General features: G+C 43.4%; 1 long non-coding RNA gene across 8 annotated transcripts in view; it reads left to right on the top strand.

Annotated features, from left to right (window-relative positions):
- LOC125131506 (uncharacterized) overlaps positions 1-22749 on the top strand; it is a 150915-nt gene that overhangs the window by 92209 nt on the left and 35957 nt on the right. For 7 of the 8 annotated variants that reach the window (XR_007135937.1, XR_007135941.1, XR_007135940.1 and 4 more), the window contains 4 exons: positions 53-260; positions 8462-8624; positions 8723-8968; positions 12611-12924. This is a non-coding gene — a long non-coding RNA (uncharacterized LOC125131506). Of the gene's footprint in view, positions 1-52; positions 261-8461; positions 8625-8722; positions 8969-12610; positions 12925-22749 lie in introns of those variants that run through there. The other variant, XR_007135936.1, reaches the window with a different exon arrangement.

The following is a 22749-nucleotide window of genomic DNA, read 5'->3' as shown; positions in this document are numbered from 1 at the left end:
CATCTATATGCTAATATGTTTTATGCTAATTATTTTCATGTTTTCCCCTTAGGTTATGCTTCATATCACCCACCAGGGAGGATCATCTCTCATGAAAACTTTCAAATTTGATTTTGAAAATTATTCAGAAAAATTTAAGCCATGCTCTCTCCCAGTGTAGGAAAGAAAATACTCTGGAGATTCCTATAATTCAAAGAAAATGGACTGGAGTAACATCTGAGTTCTCATGCAGCCAGAATCCTCTTGAGAAGAACAGCCAGGTACACAAAGCATTTAACATTGTGACATTGAAATGGTGGAAGAATAATTAAAATACAAATCTAATAATAGGTTTTCAGCAACCACTAAATTACTCTTTGGTCCAGAGAGGAGAAAGGAAAGGCTGTTTTCCTTCTCCGCAGTGTCTGAGGTGGACTAACCGCTTCTATTGCTACGAATACCATGTTTTAATTGTATTTCATCATTCCTTCGCATCATTTCTCAAAAGTTAATTGCAAAGACATTAGTGCCTGAAACGGCGTTTGTGCTGACAGGAAGAATCAGGTGAGAGAGGAATTTCATATAATAAGCTAGCTTGATGTTTTCCTCCATTTTTTAAAATGGCATTGCGATTGGTTTGGAGAGTAGGTTGCCCTTTTTTAAAAAACACAGAAGTCAGCCAATCTGTCTGAAACCATTTTGCCAGCATCTTCTTTAGAAGATACCCAAGGCTTCAAAACTGACTCCTCAACAGGAGATATTAAAACTTAGGTCCCCTTGGAGAAGGTTTTGCATTTTTCTTTGGTGAGGAATTGGACTTCTTTGGTTCCCCAGCACTTCAGGGGTGCGAAGAAAAGCCCCCCATTTCCCCACTCCTCTGCATTGTTCTCTGCCCTGTCACGTGCTTGAGAAAAGCGAGGAATCAGAAGCGCTGGGGGATGCACACTCCAGACTTCAGTTCCTGCAGTGTCCCGCCTCCTCTGTACCTCGTCCTCTCCCCACCTTCAACAGCTGCACCTCATTCCGTTTCTGTGTTTAAAGGCTCTCCGTTTTAGACCCCAGCAGTATCTTCAGCCCTCGAGAAGTACAGCCCAGCTGCTGCTGCTTCCCCTCTTGGTTCACTTCAGTACCTCTCGAGCTCTAAGGCAGCTCTGAGGAGGAGCGCCCCCTTTCGGGGTGGGGAGAAAGGTCTCCTCCTGGAAGGGAGCCTGACGAGTAAGCCAAGCTCCCTTCCAGGCAGAAGGGGCTCAGCGTCAGCCTCCAAAACTCAGGTGAAGACAGGTACCTGGGCCACGTGTTCTGGGGCTGCCAACCAGCTTTTCAACACTTGGTAGTCATCACCTCCCTCCAGATGGGAAGCATGGTTACTGGGAAGACATTTGGTAAATTGGTTAGAATAGGTAACTGTCAGTTAACAGGAAAATAACATTTTGTTGAAACCTGGCTGTGTTGGGTACATTCTGTTGAAATAAAAGACCTGTGATAGTTTATGTCCTAAACTTTATGACCCATCATTTTTTCCTTTTCATTCTACTTATTTGTAGGTGACAATAACAAAATTGCTACACATTTTCTCTTTTAAAGTTGTGTTAGGAGAAGGGTTCCTTGAGCGAACACATTCGATCTTAAGGCAGCCCAGCTGAGAGAAAACTTTCCCTTCTTGCTCTTCTCTGTACATCATTCAAAGGTGATTCAAATAGAAAAGCAATTTGCGTACACTTAGGCTCCAGAATGGATGAGGTGCAGGCGAACCAAGCGATTCGATTAAGGAGCCCGCTATGAGTGTATTATGCCCCTTCGAGAACTAAACTCCATGAGGACAGAAGGGAGATCCATCAACAACTATTAGCCTGTAGTAGCTCTAGAAGGTGGCTGCGGTTGGTGGCTTGACTCCATCTGTAAGAGGAGTGAAACTGGCTCGGCACAGCTCCAGAAGTGCTGCCTGGTCTGAGAGGAGTAGCACTGCTTGGTCTTGAGCGTGGCTGAAGGTACACAGCTTTGAAACGATAGGAGCTACAGTCGGAGGAGCGGGACTTAACATCCACATCAGTTCCTGCTCGTTTTCTGACCTGGATGAGCTTCTTGACCTCCTGAATCTCATTCTCCCTGTGGGTCATGTGAGAGGGAAAAAAAAAAATCACACTTAATTTTTGAAGGTGGCTCCGAGGATTAAAGGAGATGAGGTCTTTACGTGGTGCCCACGCCTAATAAAATGCTCAGTTAATGGTCTTTCCTTCTAGTCTCATCATTATGCTTACTTTTAGGATTGTTAGTATCATCAGCAGCATTAATGATATCAATGGCTTTGAGAAGGGCTCAAAGTTTTCCTTTATGGAGAATTTAGGTAATGGAAATGCAAAGATGCACACACTAGATACTCGTTCTGCTGGTATTGCAGCTCCTGTGAAATGAAGATGTGGACAAGCTCGAGCTTTAAATGGTTCGCTGGCATCCTCTGAAATGCCAGCGAGTCCCTGGAAGCCTTTATACCATCACAGACTTTCAGTAAACACTGATTTGGGGGCAAATTTTGCACGAGATGAAAAATTTTAAAAATCCACCAAATGTTACTGCCTATATTAACCTGATGCAAGATATTCAGTAAAGTAGGAAGAGAGTCATCCAGAAGCTTGATATTTTTACCCTTACTGCCAAGAATTCAGACGTCTAGCTAATGAGCTGGCTTTTTCACTTGTCTTTTCCGTACCTGAGACTATGAAAAGCTTCTAGTGCTGGCGGTATTGGTGGCCTTGTTGATTATGGGGTACAATGTGAAATTCCTGAATCTCTCACTAGGTGTGGAGTTGCCCAGTACGAAGACTTTCTAGAGGAAAAGCCATTTTGCTGATTGAAAGGCCCTAGCGAGCTTCCAGGCCATCTTCATGGAGCCAGAGCATCGTAGAAAAGCATGCAGTCAGGTCTCAAGGCCATTAAAAAGTGCAGCCTCGCTGCTAAGCAGGAGAAGAGTAAATAGGTTTGTGTTTGCCTCCAAAACACATGGCTGTTTCCCAGACAGAAAAGCCAGATGTTAATTAAACCATTGCAGGCTTAGAAAGGATCATGCCATTCTGTATTGAACAGTCAGCTTTGACTTACAGCTGCACGCCAAAAGAAAAAAGAAAAGAAGCTCGCAAATGTATTTGCTAACAAAGGTTCCTATTTCATACAAGGCACATTTAAAGAAAAAAGAGAATGACTCTAATCACAAAAGCCTTCATTAAAACAGTATCTCGAGTATATATTTATATGTTTTATTTAATTTCCATCCTTTGCATTTAATTTTTTGTTTAATTTTCACCCTGTGTATTTTCCTTTTTCATTTATGGATATTACTTAATCAATAAGTTAATATCCATACTCTGGTGTTTTTTAAGGTGTTTCGTTTTAAATATTCACACTTGGGCTAAAAGTGAAGTATGTTTTACCTTTCACAATGCTTAGCATATAGTAGAGGCTAAATAAATAGCAATTACAATAAGATAGCCTTACCAGCATCATAGTGAGACTCTCCTAGATTTCATTTCCATTCTGTCCTTCAGTGAAGTTGGTGTAATTTCTCCTCAAATGGGCAAGATTTGGGGTTGTTCACAGTTACAAGTGAGAGGACAAAATAAGAGAGATTTTCATTTGCAAGATCGCCTTTCTCTTCTCTATTGGTCTTGCCTCCCAGACCGTCTGTCTGTCTCTGGAAAGCAAAGTCAATAAAAATGATTAGAGCTGGCATCTCACAAATGTACACCCTTAAACCATGAAGCAGTAATGCTGTGCAGGAAATATTTTTCTGACCTTTTCAAATTGCATCCAACTGTCTCGGGAATTTCTCAGTGACTAGAGGTAATAAGGTTCAATCCGTTTTACTGGCTGGCTTCAAATTTAGTTCCCCGAATCGCTAACTTATCTATTCTTTGCATCTCGGCTCTGGCATCTATTCAGCACAGAAATCCATGCATCTAATCTTTTTTCCCCTCCTCAGGTTTTGCTAAAGGATCACACCGTGGAACCTACAACCATGACAACTTTCCACTTATTGCCCCTTCAAAAGCAAAACATTAGCAGGGGGACGCTTCGTGGGCATGATGTCTTTTGAGAAGCCCCTGTTGAGTTTAATTAGCTTGTAGATTTCACCTCCATCTTCCATCTCAGTTTTTACCTATAAGATTTATGCCTCAGTCATCTTCACTATATAAGACTTTTTCAGCCCTACTGCGGGCACTCTTGCAGAATGCAAGAGGCAAAAATAGGTGAATTTCTTCTGTGTTAAGTTGATTTGGGTTTTTCTTCTGTGAGTCCAAATGCAAAGAACACACTCTCCCAGTCAGGACAGGAGTCATCCAAGTGTGACTTGCTAAAAGGCAGCTGGGCGGCCCCGTGTTCCCTGAAGGAGACCAGAAAACAGAAGCTGAGGACACATTTCTTGACCTCACCAAAGTGTTGGATGTCAGGAAGCCTTGTCAAGGAGTTAAAAGGCTTGGCTTACTTTTCATATTTAGAGCACCTCCATGCTGCATGTGATGCAGGGGAGACGTCGGTGTTTTCTCGTTTGTAGGAAACACCAAATTCAACACGTTTTGTTGCTCCCATCCATCGCCTTTGTACTGCCTTCTGCAGCGGTGATTAGAATCTTGGCTTGGTTCCTGTGGTCAGCGGAGCTTGGAGCCTCTTTCTGGAGACTCTGTTCATGGGCAGACAGCCACCAGGAGGAGAAAAATCTTTTTGAAGTTACCCTTCTAAGAGTCTGTTTTTGCTTGTTCGGTAATGGTCGAGTTAGATCATCATAAGATATTTGGCTTTATGAAAATGAGATTATTTCAAACAACTCTATTCAGAAAATAGGTTTAGAGGGAAGAGGATAAAGAGCAGACTCTTTAAAATTCACAACAGTGTACTTTTTTCTTGAAAGAAACTGAATAAACTGATGCCAGAGTTTATCTTTATAATATAGCTTATGGCTGCCATTTTAGAAAACAAAAATTATGGTGTTAATGAAAGTTAAAAGGAAACATACACAGTACATTTAAGGATACGAGTGTTTTTTGAAGTTCCCATTTTGTCATTTGAAATTCAGTTCATCTCAACAGTAGAGTCACAGTCCTGGTCTTGTTCTCTTAGAACCTGGGTATGGTTGGCTGGTTTGTTTTGTTTTTAATAGAGACAGCCATTTGGGCAGTTTCGCACAATCAGATCACCCAGTATGTGCAGTGCAGCACAGTGGTTTTACCACTAGCTGAGGAAGAGTGTAGACTTTCAGGTGAGGTAACTAGAGGTCTGTCCCTTGAAAGGAGCTGCAGTCCACCGAATAGGTTGTTAATGAACGTGTGTGTCAGGTGTGTGCACGTCTGCGTGTGTATCTGCACCCGTGTGTGAGGAGTGCATGAAGACCTGAATTCAGCCTCTGAAGGCACCAACTCCGGAACAAAACGCATCCCAGTTTCTCCCTGGGGTCGTCATCTCAGTAAACTGGAAACGGCTCTCCCTACGAGCCAGAGTAGCTTGGCCCACTAGCTCTGATGATTCCACATTTCCTGCCTCCTCTTCCCCGTTTTCAGGTAGATCATCTTCCCCACCCCTCAGGACTTGGAGGTAAAGTAAAATCAACGTCCAGACCTTTCACTGAAAGCGCAAAGTGATTTGACTCTGGTGGAAGAAGGGAACGACGGGGTGTCGGGTCCCATGTGTCATGAGTTATTCTGCGTGGCTGGCTGTTCTTACGTTTGGGGGATGGTTGGGGAGCTAATCAGGAGCTTCCAGGTAGAGGCACAGGGGGAGTGAGACGTCTGCTTAGCAGCGCTGGGAATACGAACAGCTGTTCCGTATGGGATAACTGCTCATAGCAGGTGTGTCAAAGGGAACTCAAGTGGCCTCCCGTAACCTTCTGGGAGCCCCAGAAGACAGGCACGACTACCTTTGATTTACAGGAGCAGAAAGCGAGGCTTAGAGTGGTGAAAACTGAGTTTGCTTGTAAGTGGCGGGGCAATGTACAAAGAGAGTTGTTTTTCAATGAAAAGGAGGAAAATACTTCATTTGTTGAACTCTGACATTTTGGGTCTTTGACATTTTCTCCTCTTCTTTCCTCTTCTCCTCCACCTCCTCTTCCTCCTTTCTTCTTACTTTGCTTCTCCTTCTCCTGCTCTTTTCTCAAAGAAATAATGAAAAGAAGCCCCAATGGTAAAGCCCTCTCCCGCTGGGTCCTCTTCAACAAGATGGTCATTCTTCTCTCCAGCATCATAGAGGTGCTTTCAGGGGAGTTACGTATTTAATGATGTTGAAAGTTTAAAAAGAGCCAAGAGTTCTGGCTAGTGGCTGATATTATCTTCACCTAAGGTCATGCTTATTACCTTAAAATAATAATACAGGGGCAGAAATGGTGATTCTGTGCTGGGCTCACAAGCTCCCATTCAGCCCTGTCTAGGGTGTCTTTCGTCTGTATTAATGATTTACCAGGATGAAAGAAGGGACTGAAGAAAGCAGAAGTTCAAAGGTATTTTTCGTGAGTAACCCAGTAAAACCTCATGTTTCTAAATCAGGATATCTAGGAGATGAAATTCCTTCAGATATATAGCTAAGATCTTTTTGCTGCTTCTATTTACTTCACATCTCAAGATTACCAAAATAAATATGCTTCATTGCCAAAGCAAGCTTATTACCATGGCCTTAGCCCAATGAAGATATTGACACCTAAGGATTCAATTTCACTCATATAGCAGTGCCTAATATACTTCCATTTGTTTCTTGGTGAAGGGGCTTGGTTATTTATTCTGGGTAAACTGGGCTTGTGTTGCTACAGCTCCACTTAATCTCTTACGCCAAGGCCAGCCACCTGACGGGGCCTCATTTGTCCCCGGCGTATCGGAAGACAGAAAATTGATTCAAATCTAAGCAGAGTGGTAGAATCTCAAAAGCTCTGTCACCACTGTTCATGGCAAATATATTTCTTCCTATAGTGGGTGTTATGAAATTTTGGTCCGCATCTCCCCTGAAATAAATTACCCCCTTGAAAAAAATCTCAAACAGAACTGCCCAGGAAAGGCTGCATGGCATTAGAAGGAAATATGATTTCAAGGTACTCTCACTCTCTCTCTCTAAGGCCTCTTGAATAGGCATGTGATCCCCGCACAGATTCTTCTATGAAAGCCTTTATGTTTTGCTCAGAGCTCCTTTGGTTCCCCCCATCACCCTTATTGGAAATAAATTTAAAATAACATAAACAAACAAGAATAAATGGTTCTGAAATGTTCTGTCACACAGAGTCCCCTTCAGCACTTTGCTCTCCATCACTGCTGAAGGAAGGAAAATGACAGCATCGGCACTAAGTGTGTAGATTCCGGCGTGGGCACCTGCCCGGGCTTCTGTGATATACTGACAGTCTCCACTTCCTGGCGGTGTTCAGAGCATTTGTTTGTCCTTAATTGGAACCCCACTGTTACCCTTGGGATTTCCTCTCCTTGGCGAGGCGATATATCCATATAGACAGAGAGCATAGCCACCGTGGCCTCCTGTAATATTATAGTCAGAAATACCAACATTGGGATCAGAATTAAACCAACAGCTAGGCAGGCAGAGTCTCTAGACTGCCTTTTGATATGATTAGGAACTTGCCGTTTTCCTCAGTGTTTATCTTTGGACTTGATGGCAGCAGAAATGCCAACTGAACATGCGTCATCACAGTGGTCCCTCTTTTGTTGGAATTGCATTGCTTCCAGAAGGGAGGGGAAGCCTGAGAAAGTTACAGACCAGACGATGATGCGTAATGAACACATATACAACGGACACCAGGGGTCTGGGCCTCCGCATAGAACTGTTAATGTTATGCCTCCTACCTTTCCAAGTGAATCAATACAAGATCAGCTTTATGAAAACATACCTGGAAAGCCTTATTTTTACTAAAATGAATTAACATGACATTAACAAATAAATCACTTTTAAGTTGCCATGTCAAAATATAGGCCCTTGGACATCAGAGGGCCACTTCATTGTCTTTATTTATGGTCACAGCATTTGCATTCCCATCTCCCTCGTGCTGTTTTTATTTTTGTCACTGAAGTCCATGAAGACTTAATCATCAGCCCTCTAATTTTCCAAAAGAAAAAAAAATGTTGATTTATCGAAATGGCTGCAGAAAAAGAAGAAGATCAATCTGACATTGTAGGTTAATAGTAGGGAACAAAACACATTCATAATTAGAAGAGAAAAGGACCTTCCTTGTTCATTCCAGTTTATAATAAAAAGCGCCTCGCCAAAGTGTCTTAGAAAATAATGCATTCAGACTGAGTCGAATTACCGCCTAGCAGATTCTATTTATCTGTAGCTTAAAAAGCAGCTGCGTTTTTGTAAAAAAGCAATGAATGTGGCAGTCCTACTTAAAGGTAGAAGAAAAAGAACACCCCTTGTTTTGTAATAAGGGGATTTTCCATTTAAAAGAGAGAGCGAGCCTGTTGTGTGAAGTCCGATTATTACATTCACTGTATTCTATCTCACCCACCAGGAGGCTAATAATGGAGGGGCCAGAGAAGGAGGCCAGTGCTCCGAGGGTTATCTCACAGCCTCAGATGCTGGATAAGCCGAAGGAGGCAGAATCGCTTCTGGATGACATTCAGAAAGGCCGGAGTGATTATTGGAAGAGAAAAGCCTGCCTATTCTTTTCCAAGGTAAACAGTTCATTTCATCCGTCCACTGCATGTTTTATTATAAAAATATGTTTACATAAAGCTCTCTATAAAGTTTGCCTTTAAAAAATTATTTTTAGGTGCCTGACTATTCCCCGGGCCCGCCCGTCCGGCCACTGATGAATGATTAGCCACCTGCCTCAGACAAAGGATGCCCTGGGAGCCTCCCCACACCTACGGCCGCTTTGAAGGCTCTGCCAAGCTCACTTTTAATCACGAGAAAGGAATTACCCACATGGAGTCAGCAGAAAATGAGAAAGTAGAGCTCGTGCTGCGAATCATTCCAGCAAGTGCCAAGGGGCTAGTTGAGGAATGGCTTCAACGAGGTGAATATCTTTAGCTTGTACTTAGGGTTTGGGTAGCGTATAATCATTTTCTCTTTTAGGAGCGATGATTGTCCTAAGTGCCTTCCCCAGCCCGAGAGCATCTGTCAGGCTGCCGGCAGACTTGATAAGCGTCTCCGTCCTTGTTGGTATTTACTGTGACTCCCTGTACCTCTGCGACCGCGCCACCACCATCCGCCGGAGCGGGGAGGCCGCCGAGCCCGTGCCCGTTCATAGCTGTGTGTCTTTGTTGGCGTGTGTCCGGTGATCTCTGTCTGTGTGTGTGTGTGTGTGTGCCCTCGTTCGCGTCTTCTCCCTGTTGTGCACAGCGGTGGGGAGGACTGGCCAGCCAGGGGGTTCGCAGATGTGGTCCGAGGCTTTCATTTGAGTTTTGGACCTGGGAAAAAAGAATGTGTCACATCATGATTAATGGTCAATCTGAATGTTCAATTCATACGGAAGGAGAAGGGGGAGGAGGATATGAGCCCAGTGATGAGACCAACCTTTTCCCTTTGGGAAGAGCATGATTTAAATTAAACATCACTTTCGGTGTGAAATTAGTTTGAAGCCCTCTCTCTCTTTTTAACTCCTTAATGGTCTGCTCTTTCAGAGAGCATCCTCTCTGTCGAGCCCTGTGCCCGAGTCTGTTCCCAGCAGCCACCCGTAGTTCTTCCTTTGTTCTGTTTTCCTAAAGATGGGGTCTAAAAAAGCAAGAGGGTAGTATTTTACTGTTTTCAAAACTCCATTATTCACGAGTTAGCATTGGCCCTAAAACATGTTATTTCCTTCTGTCCCAAACTCAAGTCTCAGATAAACAAACAGAAAAAACGTTCTTCTTTTAAGGATAAGTCTGCTGGGGGTTGGGGCGGGGGGAGTGGAGGGATGCTTTCGAACCCCCCGCCCCAGCCCCGCTCTAGGCCGGGGAGCCACAGAGGAAGAGCAGCAACACGCAAGCCCAAGCTGTCTCTCACTGACCTGGTCTCCCACATACCTGAGTCACAGGATTGCCACGCCAACCTACAGCAACTTGGGCTTCAAGCAAGCATGTGCCCGGGATGCTCTGAAACTGCCCTTCAGTACTTACTGGTCCAAGGACCCAGGCCCAAACATGTAGAAAGAACCGCTGTCCGTGGACACGCGAGGCCGCTTGCCCATCTGGGGGCGTCCTTGCTGCCACTGGTAGGCACCAGCAGGCTTGAAAATGTGATCAGTCTCTTTCTGGGGTTTGCTGGCTTGCGGGGAAAGGGACAGTACTGAAAAGGCTAAGAGACAAAGTTGTTCTTCCAATGTATTTTCAAAAGGAAAATGTTGGGGCCTTGCCATTCCTTTTCTAAAGGAAGGAGAGGTGTGGCGGAGGAGGCCGTGAGGCAGCTGGGAGTGGAGTGAGGCTGGGGAGGTGAGGCAGCTGGGGTGGAGGTCGAGGCGGAGTGGGAGGGAGGTGGAGGCGGAGGAGCAGCTGTGTTTATTTTAATACATATCATTTAACCCTCCCCTAAAAACAAATTGGAGAGGTTTGGGAGTGCATTAATCTGGACCCAATTAGCATGTCTTCCTCCTTCAAAAGTGCAACCTGAGATTAATGAATATAAACTAGAGTTTCAAATGCAGGGCTTAAATCATTTGCATGTTTCATGCATGATGATTGAATTTATGTCTGCACTTCCTTTCCCTTAACTATTTCCAGTCCCCTTGCTGTGAGTCCCATAAAGCAAGATTTTCTTTATTGTCACTTCTAGGTGGGAAAAGCTTGCCTAGACCTCACTCCTGACAAGAAACTCAAGTGCTTTGTTTCTCTTATTTGAATTTGAATAATACAGTATGTTTCAAAAAACAGAAGGCAGGGTTTAAATAGTCTGGGATGCTTTTTCAGGAACTGGTAAATAGGCAGTCCAAGTTTGTTTTTCGAAAGCCAGGCAAACGGCAGGCATTGAGTTCTCAGGGGTCCCAGAGACTGGGGTTTCAGTGTGGCCACTTTTAAGTGTATTAAAAATTCCAAGAGCAATGTCACTTTAATGCCGCTTAAAGAATGTTCTCGGGTTCTGGACCGGAGGTACTTAGATCACAGGGGTTTAGCGTGCAGCCTTGTTTCTGGCACAGTTAGACATTTGCTTCTGCAGATGGGGGTGGGGCGGTGTCAGCCTCCGTGAAGGTCTGTGGATGTGCAGTTAGCACGTGTGAACCCTTAGCAGGCAATAGGTTTTTTCTGTCTTCTTCTTTTTCTCTCTTTCTTTTTTGTTATTTAGGTGTAGAAAGCGTAATGCTGACTTAGTGCAAGCAGGTGATGAGTCCTCCCAGCCCCCCATCTGCTCCAATGTGAAAGGTCTAGAAGCTGGCAGTGGGCACATAAGAACGCTTCCTAGGGAAAAAGTTGAAACCAGTGGCTGGAAATAGTCCCCCTGGTTTCAATTTGTATCAGTGATTTGTCTGTCTTCTGTCTTTCCTCATGTGTTTCCAAGTCCAGTGTCAAAGTAATGAGCTTTTCTCCAGGAATTCTCCCCAATGTCCTTTGTTTTTGGTGAATTCAGTGGTTGAGTGTTGCTGAGTGTCTTCTGGTCTTGTTTCCTGGTCCCTGTAGCTAAGAACATTGTTGAAGGATAAAATCTTGTTAATTTGTGATGTCACAATTTAAGTGTGCTTCCTGTCACTTATGTGTAGTTTAAAATGTTCCTTAATGTAGCATGAAATGATTGGTTAGCTTTGAAATGGTTGTGAAGTCATGTGAAGAAAATAAGTTTTGCATCCGACCAAGATAAATTCACTCTAGTGCTTTATGGCTTTTTATTCCTATGTGATAGTAATAAAGTCTCATGTAGGGATGGAAGCCATGAAATACATTGTGAAAAATCATCAACTAAGAAGGGGCCATCAGGATAGAACACGTTAGCCTGTGGAGCTGGGAGCGTGCTGGAGAATGGATTTAGCTACAGCTTTGCTTCGTGCGTGGTGTCTGTTTGTTTCTTTACTTTTAGATTTTGATAGCCAGGGAATCTAGGTGCCAAGAGTTGATTCATTTTTGTAATCACTGATTTACATGCACTTCTGGGTGTGCACCTGTCTGTCTCTCATACATTTTCTCCATTTTCTATTAACGACCATGCTCTAGGGGACTATTTATAGCCCACCCATCGAGGAGGCCCACGTTTTAGTCCCGCCAGGCCTCCTTTCTCCCGTGTGGTCTTTCTTCTGAAACAAAGAAGAAATAGTCAAATCAGACTTCCCCTCTTGGAAATGTGGTCCAGATTGCTCTACTCCCAAGCTCCAAAAAAGGTATCCTTGAGTGGGCTCGAGCCACACCTCCTCGGAGCCATGAAGCCACAGAGGTGTTTTCCACGTTGCAGGTGGGGCAGAGAAAAATCCCATCTCGGAGCAAAGGGGGGGCTTTGGAACAGAGATGGTTACTCATCTCTCTGCCACTCCAACTTCGAGACCAGGGGCAAGTCATTTAGACGCTGTGAGCCTCTTTATCTTCAAAATGGGGAGAAGTAATGCGCCCTAAGGGAAGATTGTAAGAATTAAGTGAAATAATGCATATCCATGCCTAACAAAGCGCTTAGCATGTTAAAAAAATAGTTCATGAAATATTACTTATTCCCCCTTCCTCTCTCTCTTCCCTGTCTCTTCCTTTTTCTCCCCCTCTCCCTTCAGATGTTAGTCTAAAACCAGCCCCTTCAAGAGAGAAAATACTAGAAAATGCCTAATAAAATACAAGCAAGCAACTAAAAAAAAATGCCTAGTTGCCTCCTTTCCATATGTGGCTGACATCCCTCAGTTGGATCAATAGTTTAATTCTTTTCCCTTGAACTGTTTTAATGATGATTGACCTATTTTCACTTCTGCTGTTTTCTGTATATTTATTTTTGCTTGACTGTTTTAATATTGACTATTGATCTCTACTCATTTTTACTGGTTTTCTGTAATTTTTTTTTCAATGAGAATTCCAATAAAACTTACTCTGTTTATCTTTGGCCTCTCCATTTCCTCCACACAACGGGATTTTAGCCTACGCTCTGAAAATATCTGGGCTGCTCCAGAAAGATAAATGATGCCTTTTCCTTAGAAACTGCCCACTGGTAGTGCCAGGAGAACTGGATCCTTTCTATTCTATTTGCATATCAGTGTGCTTGGGGTAATGGGTCATGTTAGTTGTAACTTTTGATGCTAGTTTAACTTTCAAACATACATAAATTATAGTCGACTTTATCGCTAAAGTCTATAGGATAATTGTGGACAAGGAAAAGGACTTCACAACTGCACAACTGCCGAAACAGTAAAAAAAAATTACAGAGTTCCCATCATGGCTCAGTGGTTAATGAATCCGACTAGGAACCATGAGGTTGCGAGTTCAATCCCTGGCCTTGCTCAGTGGGTTAAGGATCTGGCATTGCCGTGAGCTGTGGTGTAGGTTGCAGACGTGGCTCAGATCCCGCGTTGCTGTGGCTCTGGCATAGGCCAGTGGCTACAGCTCCGATTAGACCCCTAGCCTGGGAACCTCCATATGCCGCAGGAACAGCCCAAGAAATGGCAAAAAAAAAAAAAAAAATTACAGAGTAATTTAAATGTATTGCTATAAAAAACAGAGTATAAGTAAAAGTCTGTAAAAGTCTGTGAGACCATATTTGTATCCAGAGTTCTTCTTTAATTGAATTTGTTTTTCAAACCATATTCTTAGCCATATATATAGATATATATCCAGATCCTATTAGCATCTCTCCCCCTTAGTACATATTCAAATAGTAGTGGATAAGTTAATGGGAGAGAAAGGAAGGGAGAAGATGTGGGGAGGGAAATAAAGAAGTAAAAGGCCCTATCACCATCAGAAATAGACTGTATGGTTAGGAAAGTAGGGCATACACGCATACTCAGCTAAAGGTCTACTACAAGAGTTTAATTCTGGAGCAGGATAGATATTACTAGGACATTCCGGATGAAATGTGATGAGTGACATAAACAAAATTCCTGTAGGGATTCAGAGCAAGGAAAGATCTCTAGAATCAGGGACAGATCTATGTCAGGATTTAGGACATCAGCCACATTTCCATGGGCAAGAGTCAAGGACTTAGAAATTAATTTATCAAGGAATTTATGAAAAGCTCAAGTGAGTAGTTCTTGGAAATTTTTCCAGCATACAAACTGTTCGACCCTGGAGCACGTATTTACTTCTAAATATCATGGCAAGTGCCATGAGAAGCAGATAGTAGAGTTTAACGGACACACTTGCTCAGATTAATTAATTACTGCTGAATCCCAGTGGGCTGCAATTAGCTCTTACCCATGTGGGAGAAGACAAGTCTAGGCTGCCAGCAGGCCTGTGATCTTAAGGATGACCATACACTTGTCCGATCTTTCCCCTCTTTTATTCTTGCATGGTTGTCTCTAAGCTCCAATATTACTGAAGTTGTGAGGCAGCTTGTGCAAAAGTGGTTGCCTTCAACAAGGACCCAGCATCCTCCAGCAGCTCTAGATATTGCATCTGTCACTAGACACTGGCCTTTCAGGGAGATGGGTTGGCAACAGATCTCATAGTGCATTCCTTTGTAAAGTGCATATCAATCATTGCCCAGTGGAACAAAATGCTGTCGTAAAAAGCGATGTCACTCAACAAACAAATGAGTAAAGACCTGACCGTGCTCATGCCACAAGCAGGAGACACAGGCATCGGCACAGGGTGAGAGTGAAATACGGGACAGAACAATCCTTTTCACTTTCTTTCCTTCCCAAAGCCTCATCAAAAGTTTCACATCATCAGAGGTTTCACCAACAAAATTACCTTAATCAATAGACAGTAACATCCATGGGATCTGGGTTGCGCAGCTTCAAAACAACTACGCGTTGTCTTCCACATTCAAATCCTAAAGCAGCACTGTGGAATGATAAGACTTCCTATTTGGTGGAATAAAGAGTTCAGAGTTATATCATTCTTTGGACAGTTGCAGGAACTCTGAAGCCATGGTTCCTCGCAAAGACTTATCTTTTTCTTCCCAATCTGGACCTCCTCCCACTTGTCTTTGCCTGAGCGAGAGTGGACGTATGCTCACCCCCACTCTCACCTGCCTACGTTTATGACCAAGGTCACTCATGTCCACATGTCAGGCGTGACTGATGGGGAGGTTCAGCAGCAGCTCCAGGTGAGAGTGGAGTCTACACAGGGGAACAGAGCCCAGGACCTCAGGGAGCCCAAAATAACATGACCCTCTTGGTCATGAGCTTCAGGTCTTCCATCTCTAAACTATTCTTAAAATCAGATCTCCCAAGGGCAGCCACTCCAGAGAGAGTAGCCCCAAACCTGTACTTACCCAGTTCTCCTTGGGTTGGAAACACTGAGGGTCAATGGGTAGAGTGGGAGAGGGTTTGAAGCAATCTCTCATGATGCTGCTTACTGGATGGCTCTTCTCTTCAAGACCTTTCATCAAAGAGCCCCTAGACATAGGACTATCTGCTAGTCCAGGCCTCCTCATCTCTCTTTTCACCTTTATCCAGATGAATATAAAATGAATTGGGTGGTTTAAGGTAATAATATTATGGCCCTCATGGTTCATTCTTTCATTCCATTAGCTCTTTTCTCTTTCATATGTTTATTTGGACATTACAAAGTAGAGCTTCCTGGCCAAGAGACATAAACATATTCTGGGAATATGTTTTAAAAGGGAACATATAAGCAACTTATTGCTCATCCGAAATCAGATTGCAAAGAGGGCTCAGTGACTGTGATGACTTAGTTGCTTGCTGGATTAAGTTCAAAGTGTTTACCGCGACCACCAAGTCCCCATGAGGCCTGCATTTGTCCCCTCTCTCTGACTTCGTCTCCCGCCTCTAGTTCAACCCCTCGCGGACTTTTTTCATGTTCCCTAAGTAAACCAAATGCGCTTCTAGTGCAGAGCCATTGAAATTGCTGTTCCCTCTACGTAGAATATTCTTCCTAGACACCTACTTGTCTCATCTTCTCATTGCTTCAAGTCTCTGCTCAAAAGTCTCTTTATCAGTGAGACCTGTCACGTGACTAACCTCTAGAAAATAATCAGTCCCATGTATATATAATATAGATATATGAGTCCATGGATAACTGAATCACTTTCTTGTACACTTGAAACTAACACATTGTAACTTAACTATACCTTAATTAAAAAAAAAAAAATAAGTCCCCTCTTCCTCCACACTCCCACCACCTAACCCTGATTCATTTTTGCCGTGGGTAACACCTTTCATTGATCTGATATACTCCATGTCTACCTAATTTTTAAAGATCGCTTGGTTGCCTTTCCTCACTAGAATATAAGCTCCAGGAGGCGAGGGGATAGATCTGTCTCTTGTTTAATGCTTTATCCCCAGAGTCTGGAATCATGTCCTGTGCGTTGTAGACATTCAAATATTTGTTGAATGAGGTAATATTCATCAGATACTTCCTGGCATCTTTGTGTCCAGATGCTGACATTATGTATCACAATAGCAAATAACTGCTTGTATTTCTCCTCATTTGAAGTAACGATGCTTTAAGCATTATCTTCTCATAAGACCAAAAAAAAAAAAACTTTATGTTTTCCAGTGTCCCCCCCCCTTATAAGTAATAGCATGGTGTGCATCTTTGCCCATCAAATTTTATACAAATTCTTCCCTATGAAAAAATGTTTTGTTGTAAAATTACTGAGTCAGAAGTTAATGGGCATTTTTATGGCTCTTTATTTATGTTACCAAATTGCTTTCCAGGGAAAGCAGTCCATACTCCAACAGAAGGAAAGTGTCAGAAATTTTTGTTTGACTTTTTGGGGGACAGTATCATGTTGATTTCTAACCAAGTTAACCAGATTCTCTTGTTCTCCCGGTTCTTTTATCCTTCCTGACAAAGTCCAATTGTGCTATTCGTATTTACATTTTGAACTTTGATTCTAGATATAGGAGGAAAGAAATTTTTTAGAAATAGAAGCAAGTCAAAAACTGTATTTTCCAAGTCCTCTATTATACGCAAGAGGCAAGGAAGTTCTAAAATCAAACTATTGGTTGCAAGCAAGGCTAGGCATGAGGGATTAGGGCCTGGTGGCTCTCAGGTCAGCACCTGCAAATATGTGAAAACAGCGAGTTAGTTTACAGGAATCAGAGTACACCGTGCTACCTCTGAATGATCAGTGTCTACCTGTTCCTTGTTGAAATTAATGTCAAAATGTCCACAAGCGTCTCTCTTGATGTCGAGAGATTAGATAGATTTCTGGTGAGTAGGATGTAACTTTTAAGCTGAACTACCTGTTCCACTTGCTACATTAACTTGTTCTGGAATGCTGTTTATCTTATTTTCTCTTGCACAATCTGACCTCTTCACATTTGCCTTCTTTATTTCATAAAATGACAAGACAACCAAGAAACTAGTTGCATTTGTTGCAAATCTTTGAATAGAAGTAAAACAATTAGATAACCGGTCTCCTTACCAAAGGAAAAGGGTTTGTGCTCCTCTGAGCTAACACAAAATTGTCATTTGGACACTGTGGGAATGACTATTCAAATGAATGCATACATTTATAGAAAGCTATATGCCTTTGAAGACATTTCTCTCATGTATACACACACACCTCCTCTTTCTCTCTAGGGAAATGTAGGCTAATGAAAACTTGGAATTATATTTTGCCTTTCCTTTTAAATCCTCAAAACCAATACTGTGTTTTGTTTTTTGGTTTTTTTTCTTTCTCACATATGTATGCCTTCATAAGATCTCTTTTCAGATAAGGTGTTCTTACCTTATTCATGGATTGATTTGCTACAAGAATGTCATAGCAGAAGATCAAACAGTGCTTAACATCCGTGGTAAACAAGAATAATTAACAGAACTCTGTTTATTTCTTAAAAGATCTTGAGGGACGAGTCAATTAATAGCTTAAATAGAACACTGTGTCCTGATTTAAAAAAAAAAAAAACCCTTAATATATGAACATATGTCTTAACCTGGGTACCTCCTCTAAATGCAGGAAATCTGAAATTCCAAACTATTTATGGAGAACGCTCTGTTACTGATCAGCATTAATGTCTCTAAAGAAAATGTAAGAGCCCAAGTAAAATAAACAAATTGCTAAAATTTACAAGAAACCTCGAAGGGAAGCAGAATGCATGAACTTAATTGTCTTTCACCATAGCTGTGTGGGCTAGACGTGTATGTGTAAGCATTTCTATTTGTTTCAGACGCATACATTTATTTTATTTTATTTTTAAAAATTTTATTAGAATCCAGTTGACTTTAAAAGTGTTCATTTCAGGTGTACAGCAAAGTAAATCCCAAGACGCTGCTGATACTGTTGCGTCATAGCAGGAGCTCCTACACACACACACACAATCTCCATCCGTTTTCAGATTCTTCCCCCATGTAGGTTAGTATACAGTATTGAGTAAATTTCCCTGTGCTATACAGTAGGTCGTTGTTACCTGTTTTATATGTAGTAGAGCACACATTTATTTCAACTTCATGGGCCGAAAGTTGTGAGGCTCACCTGAAAGAAACCAGGCTTTGCACAAATAACACACATGATTTGGAAAATTCTGTTTTTTACTTTGAATATATATATGTTATGGCCACTTCTTCCTTATATCATAGGAAATAATTCCAATAAATATTTTCCTCATTTTATCAAATCTAGATCTTTAAAGTCAATGGACCTCCAGTATGTGTCAACAGCTATACCCTCTCAAGTGTAGAAAATAAACTTTTCTTAAGATATCCAAAGCCTCATTCGCTCTCACGCCATCTCCACACCATCTTCCCGTCCAAGGTGCACAGGAACTAAGAAAAAAAAAAAAAGCAATAATCCACCAACAGCCTGTTTCAGGCGATGTTGTTTACATGTAGCAGCATCTCGATTAATCCTCAGCCATCTCACCAGGAAGTTATTGTCCTCATTTTTTTTTCCAGTTATAGAAACTGAAGGTCTGTGAGATGGTGAGTCACTGGGCTGCTTTTCGCCTCCTCTCATTGCATCCCTGGTGTCTGTCCTCAAACCCAGGGCATGACTCATGCTAGATGCCCCGGTTGTTAAGAGAATGTGTCTCAGTTCCAAACCCATACTCTGTGATACAACAGGACCCCCTCCCCCCACTTCTCCTCGGAGGGTTGAGTTTGGAGTGAGTGCCCAGCCCCTCCCCCCCATACACATCCCTAAGGGTGGAACCTGCCCAGGAAAAGGAAGATTTGTGAACCCCAATCACCCCACACCCTCTGCCTCCCAGGTACTGCTTTCAGGCTGTTGTTGCCAATATTTTCCCATAACTCTTGCTCAAAAAGTGATGCGAGAAAAGGCAGGGCAGGCCCTATCAGGGTGCCTGTCCTCTGGGTACCTGAGCAGTAAGCTCCCTGCCTCCCATGAGGGAAGCACAGTGCCACAGATCACTGGGTCCCTCGGGAAGGCTTTCCAGACCCTTCCCCACTTCCTTGTTAGACAGCACAGTGGAGGAAGATCTGTATCCTAATTCTACGAGGGCAGGTGGCATCAAGAATAAAAGGGGGTGCTGGAGTAGGTATTTCAAAGTGACTCAGCCATCCTTTTGCAATCCACAGAAGCTTTCTGAGGTCACCGGGTACAGTGCCCAATGACGGCTGGCACGGTCGACAGTAGAATTACAATCAGAAGGCCCAGCTCTGCCCCTGGCTAGACGCGTGAGCATATGAAGGTCACTTGCTCTCCTGACCCAAGTTCCTCATCTGTAATCTGGGATAATTTCCATCCTGACTCCAGGTGGTTTTGAGGCTCAGCTCTAGCGATTCATGAACAGAAACGCTTTGGTGAAATACAGCACTTTGGAGATGTAGCATCTAGGGGTTATTAGGTTGGAAATGGACACAAAAATGGCAGAAATGTAATTACACTTGAAATTTAACCTGGCGATTTTAAGTTCACCCACTGATTCATAGGCCAAGCCCCAGGCCAGGGGACGGGATGCTGCCAAGAGCAAGGCAGCCACAGTGCTGGGTGGGGGGACTCATGGTGCGGGTGGAACACGCAGACGGAACAAGTGGTCAGAGTGGAATGAGGGCTGTGAAAAGGAATGCCCAGGGTTCAGGAGTGTTGGAGGGATCAGGAAAGGCATCCTAAAGAGGCGACACTGACTCCTGCTTTCAGAGGTGGGAGGCCACCACTTCCCAAATACTGCAAAACTAGCGCCATCAATCTGCCACTGTCTCCTTCTCTGACTTCCACTCCTGGAGAAGAAGAAGTGCTTTCTGTCGCACAGATGTAAAAGTAAAATTCAAAGGAATTCTTAGTCTAAAGGTGATACATTTTTACACAAAGCACTTCCCGTCCCGATCCTCCTTGGCCAGCTGAGCAGGGCTCAGGATCCGCTGAACCGTGCCTGGGACACACACCTCCTTCTCCTCGTGGGGATCAGATGGGAGCCTTAGCCCCATTCCTTTGAGGGGATAAAAAGTACATTTTCCTATCCATGCAAAAACAAACCTCTAAGCTACTTTTAAAGTCAGCCCCTCCAGCTACTTTCCCAAATAAATCTCTCTTCTCCTTCATGTACAGAACTTTTTCAAAGAATGATCATTGTGTGTGACCTTGGACAAGTTATTTAACCTCTCTGTGGAGGACGAGTAAAATGATAGGGTGTTTCTTTTGGGGTGTTGTAAGAGCTAAATGAGTTACGATTTAAAGTAGTGCCTGGAACGTAGTAAATGTTAGACAAATGGAAATCAATGTTGTGATATAATCACCTTCTCCCTTTTCCTTCTACTTCCTCTCAGTTCTCTACAATATGCTCATAACCCATCCTTGACTCATATCCTTAAACAGCTCTTCTTAAGGTCACCAATAACCTCCACGGAGCTGAATCTAAGCAACTGGTTCAGTTCTCATTTTACTGCTGACTCCATAGCCAACTACCCTGTTCATCAGAGCCTTTTAAACATAGATATTCTGTGAGTTCCCGTCGTGGTTCAGTGGTTAATGAACCTGACTAGGAACCATGGGGTTGCAGGTACGATCCCTGGTCTCGCTCAGTGGGTTAAGGATCCGGCGTTGCCGTGACCTGTGGTGTAAGTCGCAGACGCGGCTCGGATCCCGCGTTGCTGTGGCTCTGGCGTAGGCTGGTGGCTACAGCTCCGATTAGACCCCTAGCCTGGGAACCTCCATAGGCCACGGGTGCGGCCCTAGAAAATACAAAAATATATATATATACATATATATATATATATTCTCATCTGTTGACACAACAATTTTCTATTTTCTATTCCCTTTTCTCTCTCTGGCTATGGCTCCCATTTTTTGTTGTTGTTATCATTGTTGGCTTTTTCATCTGTGTCCAAAACTTTAATATGAAGCTACTCAAAATTTGGACCTGAGTCTTTCTCTTCTCTCCCTGGGTAAGCTTCTTTAGGCCAATGGCTTTATAACCTCTTCCGCTATCACTCTTCTGGTTCCAAATCCACATACGTAACTCTAGACATCTCCACAAGACATTTCAAAGGTATATCATTTGCAACACGTTCAAAACAAATTCATTCTCTTTCTCCCTAAACCTGGGCCTCCTTCACAGTTTCTCACCTCTTCAAATTATACCCACTGCATAAAGCAGAAATTCAGGAATAATCCCTGGTATAGTTCCTACCCCATTTCTAATGTCAAGTTATAGTTTCTATGTATCACTTCGATCCATCACCTTTCCTCTGACCCCACTGCTAACAACCCGAGGTCAAAATGCCAGGACGACTGCAACAGCATGGCACTTCCAAGCTGTCCTGCACCCTCCCTGGGTCTCTAGTCTCACGGTGCAGCCTGACATAGCTCTTCACATTCAAAACTGGGAATTCCCGTTGCGGCTGTGCTCAGCAGTAATGAACCCGACTAGCATCCGTGAGGATGCAGGTTCGATCCCTGGCCTCGCTCACTGGGTTAAGGATCCAGCGTTGCCCTGAGCTGCGATGTGGGTCGCGGAGGCAGCTTGGATCTGGCGTTGCTGTGGCTGCGGTGTAGGCTTGCAGCTACAGCTCCGATTAGACCCCTAGCTTGGGACCTTCCATATGCAGTGGCTGTGGCCCTAAAAAGCGAAAACAAACAATCCAGTTCAAAACTGACACGTCACCATCCTCTCCGTCTTAAAACCTTTTCTGTGTTTCCCAAAGCTGTTAGAGTAAAGGCCAGAGTCACCACCATGCCCTCCAAGGTACTATAGGATCTGGGCCCTGGCTCCCCGTCCATCCCCAGCCTTGCCACACGCCCCTCTCCTCGCGTCCCTCTGTCCCTGGGTTCTGTCCGTGCTTTCCACCTCTTTACACTCGCGGCTGGGCTGCCTCCATGTGAAGGCGGTCTCGTTCACGGCTCCGTGTCTGTCTTTCCAGGAAGGGGCATCTCTTCACCCTTCAGACTCTCCCACCTCCACAGCTTCCCAGTCCAGATCAGGTGCCTCTGTTCCATATTCCCAGAAAAAATGGTCTTTTTTTCAGGAATTTTGACTCCGTTTATAATTAACCCTTCATTGTATAAGTAATGAGGGGTCTCCGTCCCACCTATAACTTCGGCTCCATGAAAGAAAGGACTGGTTCTGGCCTTGATCCTCTTCCCCTCAGGCCCTTGGCAGAGGGCCTCTTATAGAGAAGAAACTCAACATTCGCTGAATAAGTGAAGGAGTGATTTGCCCATCCTGGGTTATCAGAGTGTTTCATGTTTTCTTTTGAAAATCCTCAAACCCCCTCCAAAGCTTGCGCTTACCACATTGTAAGAAAGATTTGAAGGTTATCATTAAATTTTGGGCTAAAACGTAGCAAGGGTTTCTTTTTAATAGATGGCGTTTCCCTATAAAAGTGAGATTCATTAACG

The sequence above is a fragment of the Phacochoerus africanus genome, chromosome 7 (assembly GCF_016906955.1).
Source record: "Phacochoerus africanus isolate WHEZ1 chromosome 7, ROS_Pafr_v1, whole genome shotgun sequence".
NCBI classification, from domain to species: domain Eukaryota; kingdom Metazoa; phylum Chordata; class Mammalia; order Artiodactyla; family Suidae; genus Phacochoerus; species Phacochoerus africanus.
This window is presented reverse-complemented; position numbering and strand designations above follow the sequence as displayed.